The 13,229-nt window shown below is 37.1% G+C and overlaps 1 non-coding gene across 1 annotated transcript; it reads right to left on the bottom strand.

The window, feature by feature from the left end:
• Nucleotides 1-12,236: 12,236 nt before the first annotated feature.
• Nucleotides 12,237-12,369, bottom strand: LOC122673109. The gene has a single exon (XR_006334599.1). It is a non-coding gene; the product is annotated as a U11 spliceosomal RNA (small nuclear RNA).
• Between the last annotated feature and the right edge of the window lie 860 nt (nt 12,370-13,229).

Here is a 13,229-nt window from a genome sequence, read left to right as displayed (position 1 = left end):
GAGAAAGGCAACTTTAGCCAATATTTTAAAAATATTAAAATGCCAAATTGGGTTCAGTAAAGTATTTTATATTGATTTTATCCTAATATTTACTCTACCAAAACAGAGTAGAACCAAAATTAGATAAACATTTCCCCAAGAAATACACTAGGGTTGTGAGATATATACCACATTTTCAAGATGTAAAAAAGTGATTTGAAAAAGGTAATAATAAAACTGAATTATTGCATTTGACTAGAAAAAAAAAGATTTCATTGGTTCTTAGATAAAACCACAACTTAATCTAAAACATGGCAAATTGCACAATATTAGACAAAATTAGTTTATTAGTATTATATTAATATTTTACTATCTGTATAATATTAGTATACAAAAGTGGAAAGAAATTCAAAAATGTAATTTTCAACCAAGCATTTATCATGTTTGAGAAGAATGGTAACGTGGGAAAAGAGGTAAAATACAACTTTACAATGTGCTCTAGTGACATAAATGTTCATTATAGGTGAATGAACAATTTTTATATGATAATGAAGATTTGCTGTTGCATATGTTATGTTTGTAAGAAAGGACAAGTTTTAAATGAAATATTATTTTCAAAGTTGCTGTGAATGGCTATAAAGAAAATTTCAGTACCCGAAAGCCTTAAAATGTATACAAATAGTTCATTTCTCCATGCCATTGCTTCTGCTGCAGATGGAGCAACAGCCATGGTGAATCCGGTGGAGACCATGGGAGGACTTTTAAATGCTGCATCAGGTGTCTTTAGCACTTATTTGCCTTCTGCTCAACAATGCTTCAGGGCCAAGGATTGCACTGAAAAGTCACTGGATAGACAACATTGTCATTGCTCCTAAGGCATGAAGACTGCTCCCACGTACCTTGGATAGCTTCATGATCTGTACATTACCACCGAAGACATGTTTGGATATCTCCTTCTATACGACAAAGCAAGTAACTGTCCAAAGGAAGTGGCTGTTGCTGTTGTTTTAAGATTGCTGTTTTTAAGATCTTATTCACTTTTGGATGTTACTGAATAACTTTTAAGTTGCATTATTAAAAAGGTGTACATTGAAATTGTGTTATTGAGAAAGTATGCAACATATGTTTTAGACTTATTTAAAAATGTTAAATGGTTTTTTTCCTAAACTATAAGGAAATGAGATCAATTTTATTAAAATGAAGGAGAATATCAAGGTATTTATCTCACTCACTAAGAATGACATATGGATACAATTAAAGTTCTAATTTGGAAACATTTGCTCGTTATTAAGTACTATTTTTTTTTCCCATTTATTTTTATTAGTGGGAGGCTAATTACTTTACAATATTGTAGTTGTTTTTGCCATACATTGACATGAATCAGCCATGGATTTACATGTATTTAATATGTATAAATAATTGATTTAAAGATCTTCATCAGACTAATTTACTAATCTACTAAAAATGGCTAAAGACTATGTTAAACATTTGCAGGAAGTTAAATAAGTTAAAAATAATGCCTTTGAGACCAAAATATCTTTTAATTGATATAGTTAGAAAAGATTTTGTATTTAAGATTTCCCCACACACTCATTTGGAAAGAAACTAAATTACTTATTTAGACCAATTTCCAATTCTGTATTTAACTAAAGATGGTTCTAGTGCAGTAGGGTGGTTACTAAAAAAAGCTGTGGAGCCAATTGTAATGTCTAAGGAAAGGATGTTAAAGACTCCTTTTAACAGTTGGAGAACCAAATACCATTAAGCTACCAAAAACACAGGAAACATGGGGATCTTGGTGTATTTCATTAATGTAGCTTGCTTTAGAGATATTTTGAATTATGTATATATTTACATAGTAAATATACACACACTGTTGTGCAGTATGATGAAAGGTAACCCATATTAAGAAAAATGTACACTAGGGCAATTTAGGAATTGCCTCCCAGGTCTACCACATTAATTATGTTGCACTGTCCACTTATGTCTTCTTCTCTTTCTTTGGGTCACCAGCTGAGGGATATGGTCCCCAATATATGGTCCATCATGGTGTGAGTTGGAAAGAGGTTTCCTGGAATAAACTATGATAACACAGGGTCTTATTTCGTGTCTGCATCTATAAACAAGACTAGGTTCATATGTATGAATTTCATGCCTCATCACTTTTCCCCCCATTTCATCAGTCTGTAATTTGCCTTGGATTATTCCCCCATTTCAATTAAAGGTATTTCTTCTTTCTTTTATTATATAATTACAACTTCTAGTTGTTTCTTCTAACATTAGACTTTATTTTAATCTCTGTTTTTCCCCTTGCATTTTCCCTATCCCATGCATCTTGCTAGAATGGGCTCTAAGTGTCTTTCTTATCTTAATTACAAATTTATTCATTATAAAAAAATTGAAGTATTGGTCTATTTTATTATGTTCTTCAGGATAGCTGTATCCAAACCTTTGCTTCTTGAATGTATGCTGTATAATTACAACTTAGTTTCCATTTATATCTCTGTCATATCTAATTTCAAAGAGGTCACATCAATTTGATATTTTATTGGTTAAACATTGTTAGATTTTGGCAAAGTTGTTCAGTTCAGTGAAATACCATTATGGCATTATATTGTTATTTTTGTGGGTGCAGCCTCAAGACCACCCTCAGTTTCAAGAATTCACTAGCGGGACACACAGAACTTGCTGAAAGCTCTTATACTCATTGTTGCAGTTTATTTTAGCAAAATAATATGAATAATATCAGCTCATGAAAGAGACATGTGATGCAGGGTCCAGGAGGATTCTACCTCTGTAGCTCCCAGTCATCCTCTCCTGCTGGAGTCATAGACAGCCCCAATTCCCCCCTTAACCACAGGATAGGATGTGAAGTTTCATTTCAGGATAGCAATGAGAGCATCATAACATACTCATTATAAAAAAAGAGCTTTGCTCTGATGGAACCGAGAACCACAAGAAGCAGGCATGTAGCTGGCCAAGTACTGGTAGAGAGGTTCTGGTGCGTGGCCATCTCTTTCATGATTATCATTAGATCATGCAAGTCCTCATTCTGAAGATGACTGCATTTCTCTGACTTCTCAGCCTCTCTCAAAGTGAAGAAAGTAAGATAAGATGATATTAGCTTCATGTTGCTAGGGAGTTCACACCATAAAAGCATCAAACTTGTCAGAAGCTCAAAACAGTCTGACGAAATGTTGGATATGTGCTGTGTATTATGTATGTATTCAATAAGCTCACAGTTTCATTTTTTCCTAAACCTGAAGAAATAAAAAATCAAAACATTCATTTAAATCTCTGTGTCAAAGTTTTCCTTTTGTGGAGTCATGAGCAAATGTTTTCTGTGTAGATGGTCTAAGTTTCAGGGTGACAGCAGGAACAAATTTAAGAATATTAATTATAATCTCTTAGAACAGTTACAGTAAATTGGATTCTATGAACTCTACCCCTCAAGCCTAGTGAATCTGTGGCAACTTTTTCTGCTAATCAAGAAAACTTGAAATTACTCTAAATACATTAAATCCCAGCAAGAGTATAGTTTTTACTTCATCATAAGGGATAAAAAAAAAGTATTGTTTTAAGCAGCAAAAATCTAGCAACAAGATGGTCATCCAGGGATGCACATGGTGGATAATGTTGGTAACACTTATCTTGGCTGATGACATTTGTATGAGAATCATCCATTACACATCAACCCCATGCTGATCTTTCCTCCCCAGTCCTGATTTGAATGTACATGTCTAATTTGCATTAAATGCCAGTATGGAACCCAAACAGTGTTATTTACTGATATCTTGCCTTCCACACTAAAAATATTGTTATTCAATAGATTTAGTGCTATGCATTTTAAAGAAAAAATTAGAATGCGTGCTAAGTCACTCCAGTCATGTCCAATTCTTTGTGACCTTATGGACTGTAGCTTACCAAGTTTCTCTGTCCATGGGATTCTCCAGGCAAGAATATTGGAGTGGGTTGCCATGCCCTCATCCAGAGGATCTTCCTGACCCAGGGATTGAACCCAAGTCTCTTACAGTCTCCTGCATTGGCAGACAGGTTCTTTACCACTAGCATCATCTGGGAAGCCCCAAAATTGGAATAGTAGGTATCTAACTTACCCCAGGCAATACTTAACCCAATATGTTATTTATATGCTGCCTGCCTTCACACACACTGTCCCCCGATCTGGGGAGCACTTTCTCTTCCCCACCTGCCAACTTTGCTGACTCACTCTTTCAGATCTAGTCTGTCCAATGGGGCTTGTCCAGGCCTCACCTGAGCCATCATCCATGATGATGTCCTCAGAGCTGTGGTTGAGCACACAGTTTTGTAACAAGACTCCTTACAGGCACTATAACATCTGACTTAATGCGCTTGCCTTCTCTTAGATACTGTGGATTCTTTGAGAGCAGAGGTGAGGGTTTTTCATCTCTGGAGCCAAAGCACAAACATGGGGTGGACACGGTAAATCCTCAATATTCAGTGAATGAAAAAAAAAAAAATGTTTTCCTTGCAAAACTTGCAGCCTCCCTATAATGGTATGGTGCTGAAGCAAGAAGGTGGGAGCCTTCTGGCCCCTGAGGGACAGGGCTTAGATACCCAGCACTAGCCAGGCAGGACACTGTACAAGCACTGGGAAATGATGCCCTGACCCTTCAGGATACACCCTGGATGCAGAGCCCTCTGATCAGGATCCTGGCCTCTCCATCAGGGAGTGCCCTCACCATGATGTCCCACTGCCAAGCAGAGGGCTAATGGGAAGAAACAATTACCAAAGTTCCGTGAAGCAGCTGAAGGCCTGAATATAACAATAAAGATATTGTTATATTTCTTGTGAAATAAATTATGGCATACCTTGCAATAGAATATGCAGTTATTTTTAAAAAGTTGAGGCAAATCTATGAATACAAGAAAAAGATCAGTGGTTTCCAGGGTTTAAGAGGGAGGAAGGGATAAATAGGGGTAGTGCCGGGACCAGCCGGCAAAGAGAACAAGTCCCGACCACAACAGCACGGAAGCCTGAGAAAAAGAGCCAATAGTAAAGAATGGGGTCGAGAGGACTGAATGCTCTTTAGGCAAGTCAGTGATTTTATTGAGTAAAACAGCTACCTTTATACTAGTACAAGCAGAAAACATAGTTCATAAAAATGCCATCTGGTTTTTGTCACGTCAATACAATTCTTTGTCTTAAGTGATTGCAGAAGCTTACATCTTGTTTTTGGCATTCCAAGATAAACTACTAAGTGAAGGTCACTACTATGTTTTTCTCAAGGAAGAACAAAGGAGACCCGGCAAATGTTTTACTACTTTATCATGGGGTGGTGGGACAGGGAATGGCCTCTTTCAAGGCTTTCCCAGGGCCTTTTTGGGCCTTGAGCAGGCCGGCTCCCCGCAGGGTAGCAGAGAGGATGTTTTAGGAGAAACAATTCTGTGTGATCCTGTAATGGTGGATACATGTCATTATGCATGCACGCTTAGTCACTTCAGTCATGTCCAATTCTTTGCAACCCTTTGGTCTGTAGCCCACCAGGCTCCTCTGTTCAAGAATTCTCCAGGTAGGAACACTTGAGTGGTTGCCGTGCCCTCCTCTAGGGGATCTTCCTGACCCAGGAACCAAACCCACATCTCTTATGTCTTCTGCAGGCAGGTTCTTTACCACTAGCACCAACTGGGAAGCCCACAGTTCACTAAACATTTGTTCAAATTCATAGACTATACAACACCAAGAGTGAACCCTGAGTAAACTATGGACTTTGGATGATTATAACGAATCAGTGTAGCTTCACTGATTATAAAATACTTACCACTTTGGTGAGAGATTTAGATGATGGGAGAGGCTGTGTGTGTGTGTAGAGGCAGGGAGCGTATAGGAGATTTCTATACTTTCTGCTCACTTTTACTGTGAACTTAAAATTGCTCTAAAATAGTCGGGATTTTTTGTTTATTGGTTAGTTGTTTTTTTTTTTTTTTTTAAAGGATAGTGTTGGAATTTTCTTGGGTAATGGGGGACTGATCAGAGGTAGTCATATTCAACCTTGGGCTGTTTTGCCAAACGCATGAAGAGAATGACCCAGGTGAGTTGGTCTTACAAAGTGGACTGAATTGAACTGGACTGATTTTGTCTGTTTGGAAAAATTTCAGGGTTGGTTTCCATTTCTTTTAGATTTGAACCAACTTTAATTGAACTCTCCCCCTTTTCCCTTCCCTGCCCATGATTATAACCTGCTCCAAACCCTCATCTGTAGCTTGCTACAGTTTTCTTGTCCTGAATTAATCTGCTATTCTCAAATATTAGTTTCTTTTGAACTTGCCTCAGTTTACCTCTCTATTTATGTCAACAAGCTATTTTAATTTAGAAAAAAATAAACCTAGCTTTTAAAAACATTGAGTTGATATAATTGTATAAATTAAATAAGTGATGACACAGATGCTGGCAAACAACAATATTTCATTTTGGAAAGTAAGTAAGTGGGAAGTCAAAGCAGGTATGTAAAAACCTTGCAATCTTAACTTTAAATTAGGTGTATCAGGAACATTAGTGTTTATTTTCTCACTGTAACAATTTTGTATGTATTTCCTGGTTTAATACACTGGAAAGTTCCAGGAGCAGTGAAAATGCAGTAGCATTGAGCATACCTACTACCCAAAGTGTGATCACCAAATATCCATTACCAAGGAATCCAACAAAGGCTCCTTAAGAAAAAGGCTGATTGCAACACGATGTTAAAAAATGTGGAAGATAAGTCTGGGATTACACATTATATTAGAAAGAGATGAAAGCTCACTGGAGTCAGGGTAAAAGGACCCAGAACTTTATCTAAAAACTGATAATAATAAGAAAAGATCAAGTGCTTACTTTGCTTCTCTGATATGAAAGGTAGCTCAGTGTAAACAACTATTTAATTATATGTTTTTATAAACATTTGATAAACTGAAATTTGAAGTATCATTAGGAATTCATTTTTTTTCACACATCTATTTACTGAAATACTTGAGAAGAAAGGCAAGCCAGTAGTATGCCTGTTTTTCAATAAAAGGAATAAGATTTCTTGGAGAAATTGTCAGGAAATGTGCAAATGTATACAATTCTCCATTCAGGGATCGGGCAAGAAATGTGAACCTAGGATATCATAGTCTGCCAGAAAGCAAGGAAGTGTTAGAAGACAAATGGGGTTGTGACAAGGTAACCTACTAACTTGATCAGATTCTCAACTGCTAAAAATGTTACACCTTAATCAATAAAAATAAAGTGATGACTGTGGACTGAAAACTGATCATGTGTAAAATCTATGATTACCTTTGCTTTCATCTTGAATATTTAAAGAGTTTGGAAAATTGTCATTTCCATCATCACAATGGGAAAAACCTAGACAAACTGAAAGTCAGCGGCTTTCTTAGGACACGTTAGAGAACTAAGGTTGAAGGTCAAACTACTACCCTGAATTTGAAGAGAGATCCAGAAAGATAGAGCAACTGAGATCTACTTATCGAGAGCAGACACGCTGTAACCATCAACTGCTAGCACTTAACATGGTAATTTTGACAAATTATTGGAGGTTTAATGTGAACTAGTGTGAAAGCGAGAAAAACCCAGGGCTACAGTCTTAGGTGGGTACTCTGCATTCATGGGATTTTACTCTAGGAACCCCTAAGAAAGATCCCAGTGTGGCCCTGGCCCGGGGAGAAGAGTAACTATTGCGAAATGCCTCAGAATCTTCTTCATAAATAAGGCCTACTTTCCAAGGGAAAGAATTTCACCAGAGTCACCTTTATCTTAGCTAGAGAAAGGGAATTCCTCCCACACCAGTCACCCTTCAATTATCCTGTCTCACCCAAGAGGGAAAAATACTGTCAACAAGGGAGAGAGATAAAGAATATATATTGGCAATGCAGTACCCAGAAAGAAGAGGATGGAGTGAAGGGGGAAAGTTGTATACCACAGGAGGAGGGATGTAAATGCTTATGAAGGCCATAGCCCTGAGACACAGACCCACAAAAAGACTGAGACTTGATCAGAACAGCATAGAAACCCACATTTTACCATCCTATGGACCAGGCTGCAGGATAACAACAGGACATTGTAGCTGAGCTACAAGATTCAGGCTCTAAGCAGGAAAACTTAGAAACCAAGGTCCAGAAGACAGAAGTCTCTGACACCTGCAGCTACAGCAAACAGTAAGCCCAGTTACTTATCAGCCAGATGAACAAAGATTCTCACAGTAAGGCTTATTTATCTCTGTTCACATTACCTGAAATAACATGTCTTGATTTCAACAAAAAAAATTATAAGATACACAAAGACAAGAAGCAACACCACTTTGTGAAGAAATAAACCAATCATTAGAAACAAAACTCAGATATAACACAGATGTTGAGATTATCAGTAAGGGAATTTAAAATAACTTATGATTCCTATCTTAATGACTGTAACTAAAACATACAACAGATAAGAACTGGTGGCAAATGTAAACAGGAAAATGGGAGCTAAGAACTGAAAGGAAATGCTAGAGGTAAATGATATGGTAATGAAAAGAAAATGTGTCTTTGATTGGTTAATCATGCCCACTCTGATGGGGCATGCCAAAGAGTCATAGGAGCAAAACAAAAGGTTCCCCAGTGGCCAAGCCTGGACAATTTGAACAATAAAATAAAGTAGTGTTGGATTATAATCCAAAGTTTAAAACAGGTGTTTCAACCCATGCTGCTTAAATATATGTTAAAGATTGAATACATAAATAAATGGAGAAAAGATAAAAATCTCTGGAACAGAATAAATACAAATAATGTACATAGATAATGTTCCACTCCTCAAGTTCAGCCTGTGTGTAATAACTTTCTTCTTCTGCTTTTTAGTGGAGAATCCTGAGAAAATCTACCTCAGCCAGGTGATCAAAGTCAACATCCACAGTATCAGTCATGCTGATGGCAGGTACTCTTGCTACGAGGCGATTAAAATGACACTGCCTTTGCAGTCTTCCTTCCAAAAATACATAACTTTGGTGTAATCATGAGAAGAGTATGAGATAAAATCCAATTGAGGAGTATTTTATAAAATACTGAGTACCCCTCAGAACTGTAAAGGTCATGAAAAGCAGAGGAAAATCTGAGAAATTATCACAGTCAAGAGTGGCTAGGGACACATGACAATTAAAAGTAAGTGTTTTGGATGAGATCCTGGAACAGAAAATGGGCATTAAATCTAAAAAATTTAAAGAAATGTAAACATAATATGAACTTAATAGTAATATATCAATATTGTTTCATTCATTGTGACAAATTTACTGTCTTGATGGAAGATGTCAACAGAAGGGAAACAAATAATACATCATTATCAATGATTTAACTGATATCAGCTATCATTACTTGGGGATCATAAGCCTATTTTCAAAAATAATTCAAAAGGACAGTATATTCGAAAGAACTTGAACTGTGTCATACTGAAAACTTCTTTTTTCTTTTACCTCTATATTTTCAGCATATCATCTCGCTCTCTCTCTCCCTCCATTTCCTCCTCCTCCTTCCCTCCCTCCCACTTATCTTGCCTTCCTTCCTTGTTTTCTTCCTTCCTTTCTTCCTTTTTCTCTTATTCCTTCTTTAATTCCTTCATGTGGGATATATAGGATCTCTCTTCACCATCTATGATGGTCATTTTTATTGTCAATTTGAGAGGCTAGACTATTCAATCAAACACTAAGGTATGTGTTGCTGTGAAGTTGTTCTGTCAATGTGGAAAACATCTGCAATCAACTGACTTTCAGTCGAAGATTGTTTTCCATAAAGCAGGTAGGTTTCATTCAGTCAGTGGAAAGGCCTTAAATGCAAAACTGTAGCCTCTCTCAACCCTGAACTCTCCAGTCTAAATTAGATAAAAAGATTCCTAGTTCTAATCTGAGAATGGTATAATTTTACCCCACACCTGACATTAACTAAAATTTTCTGAGCAAAAGTGAATTAAAAAACAACCAGCAAAATTAGAGTTTCCTGAGGAAATTCTGTCCCAAGACTGAAGCATCAGCTTCTGTCTGAGATTCCAGCCTGCTGGTCTGTCCTACAGATTTTGGACTTGCCAGCCCCACAATGGGAGAAGGAAATGGCAACCCACTCCAGTATTCTTGCCTGGAGAATCCCAGGGACAGAGGAGCCTGGTGGGCTGCCATCTATGGGGTCTCACAGAGTCGGACACGACTGAAGTGACTTAGCAGCAGCAGCAGCAGCCCCACAATGACATGAACCAATTTCTTGAAATAAATCTCTATAAGTAGAGAGATAGGTAGATGATCCTATAGATGTAGATGATATAGCTAAAGATGTAAATACAGATCCTACCAACTCTGTTTTTTGAAGGTACACTATCTTCACAACTTTCCTATCTCAATCTATTCTAAAATAAAAAGCATACTTTAAAAAGCTATTATTTCAAAATGATATTTTAAAAGATTGTATTGGTAACTATTGGTAATTGCTAAGATTCACTGTTCTAAAACTTCAAAAACAACTGGTAAGAATTAAACATATTTTTCTGTTTTTTAGATTAGCCAACAATTACATAATAAAAGGTTCTTTCTATACGAACTATTTCCAACTAATAAATGAAGAGGAAATAATGGAATTAGAAAACCATCATTTTGTAAACTCCAAAGGATCAAAATCATCCAAAGATTTGTTGGTGTGAAATTTTTATTTGGACGGATCACACTGACACAACCTGAATGTTCCAGAGAATGTTAGCACCACTAGTTAGCACCACTAGGAGAAGGGGAGGACAGAGGATGAGATGGTTGGATGGCATCACCAACGCCATGGACATGAGTTTGAGTAGGCTCTGGGAGTTGGTGATGGACAGGGAAGCCTGGTGTGCTGCAGTCCATGGGGTTGCAAAGAGTCGGACACGACTGAGTGACTGAATTGAATTGAGTTAAATTTCTCATAAAAATAGGAAATTTACAATACCATGTATGATGTCTTATTGAAAAATATTTACTTGAATTATAACTGCACCTCACTACCAGGGTGTAGGATACACACTGAGAAAGAGAAATATATTAAATGATGCCACAAATAATTCATTGTGATATGCTGTGCTTAGTCGCTCAGTCGTGTCCGACTCTTTGTGACCCCATGGACTGCAGCCCACCAGGCTTCTCTGTCCATGGGGATTCTCCAGGCAAGAACACTGGAGTGGTTGCCATGCACGCCTCCAGGGGATCTTCCAAACCCAGGGATTGAACCCAGGTCTCCTGCATTGTAGGTGGATTCTTTACCGTCTGAGCCACCAAGGAAGCTCAAGAATACTGGAGTGGGTAGCCTATCCCTTCTCCAGGGGATCTTCCCAACCCAGGAATCAAACCAGGGTCTCCTTCATTGCCAGCAAATTCTTTACCAGCTGAGCTACCAGGGAAGCCCAAAGAACTCATTAACCAGATGCAAAATGTGAGAATTCTACAGAATAAATAATGGATTTTTTCCTAACCCCTCAGAAACAGCCAATGGGAAAATCAGAAAAGCATAAGAACCAAATATGATTTATGGATATTATTTGAATTTTGATTTAAACAATCTCACAGTGAAAAAATGGTTTTGAGATAATCAGGGCAATCTGAGTATGAAATATTGGTGTGAAATAGTGCTTTATTTTAATTTTAGATGTGTTAATGGCATGATGAATGTGTAAAAAGAAAGTGTATGTTAGCAGTGCATGATAATGTATTTAGAGGTGAAATGGCATAATGCCTGGCATTTTGCCCTGAAAAAGTCCCCAAAATTGTAAAATGAAAGTGGGGAGATCAGTGAAACAAAACTGTTCATAAGTTGGCAATTGCTGAAGATGAATATTGAGTAAAAGGGATTTATTTTACCATAATATCAGCTTTTGGTATGTTTGAAATTTTCCATATTAAGATATCTTTAAAAATGTTTCTAAAAATATGCTTAATTTTGATAAATTTACATTTTCTAAAAAAATGAAAAAAAAAGTAAAATTAAATTAATATTGTAACAGCTTACTTTTCCAAAATGACAACTTTTTCCCCAAAATGTTTGGAATATGAAAATGCAGTGATCATCCTCTAAAGTTACACAGCTCTAAAATAAATAATAAAAACACAAAAGGGAAGCAATGGATGGATGAAGATAACAAAAGAAAGAAGAAAAGCAGAAGAATGAAGGAGAGGAAAGAAACAACATTATTGGTTGATAAACTTTTATCTTTAAAAAATATTGCTTCAGCAGTAAGCATTATACCTATTTTTTTGGTGGGAGAGTGGGGTACCAGAACCGATGACTACGAGCTGCCTAAGTACAAAAAAATTATGCTTCTGAAATTTCTTGATATCAGTTCCTCAGGAAGGACAAACTGCCCTACCTGTGGCACTTGTAACAGAAGCCCCCCTTTTTAATATCTATTTTTTAAATCGCCAAAAACCATTATTTTGCCTAACAGCATCCTAGCAAGAGATTCTTGCAAAACTGTAATTTGACTACCTTCTTATTAAACATTTATAAAACAAGACAAGCAAGTGGCTTAATGATGAAGCAGAACAGGACCCTGTGGGGCCCTTTCAGGTACAAAAGCTCCTTCTTGTCTCCTCTTTCTTGGTTTTAGATAAAAGCTTTAGTCTCCAAGGCCTTCTCTGTGTTCCAAAGAGCAAACACATGCAGTTATTAATTAGAGGAGTGAGAAAATGAAAAGACAAAGGAGAAGCAGTTAAACAAGAAAAGTAATGATGATAGTTCAGTCATAGACTCCTACGTTCAATAAAGACACAAAAATGATCCACATCAAAAAATCTAAAACAAAGAAAAACAGCAACAACCCCCCCCACCCTGAGCCCTAGTTCCCCCTCAAGCAATATATATAACAATTTGACACAGATCTTTGAGTTGTTCTGCAGTAGCAAAGTACCCCCCGTCCTAATTTACCCAGACTGGTAGATGATGGTGACTACATGCTGGACAGAAGGTTGTGAACTCCAGACTGCAACCAGAAGTTTGATGATCAAGATTCTTGAAACATCACTCTTTTACCTCACCATCAACCAGTCAGAAGAAAGTCATGCACCATGCAGCCCTCACCCCAAATGCTGCCTTTAAAAACCTTTCCTTGAAAACTTTCAGGGAGTTCAGATTTTTGAGCATAAGCCACCCATACTCTTTGTTTTGTGCCTGTAATAAGCACTGTATTTTTCTTCACCACAACCTGGTTTCAGTAATTTGGTTTTGCTGCATGGCAAACCCAAGTTCAGTTCAGGAATGAA

The sequence above is a fragment of the Cervus elaphus genome, chromosome 16 (assembly GCF_910594005.1).
Source record: "Cervus elaphus chromosome 16, mCerEla1.1, whole genome shotgun sequence".
Lineage (NCBI taxonomy): Eukaryota > Metazoa > Chordata > Mammalia > Artiodactyla > Cervidae > Cervus > Cervus elaphus.
This window is presented reverse-complemented; position numbering and strand designations above follow the sequence as displayed.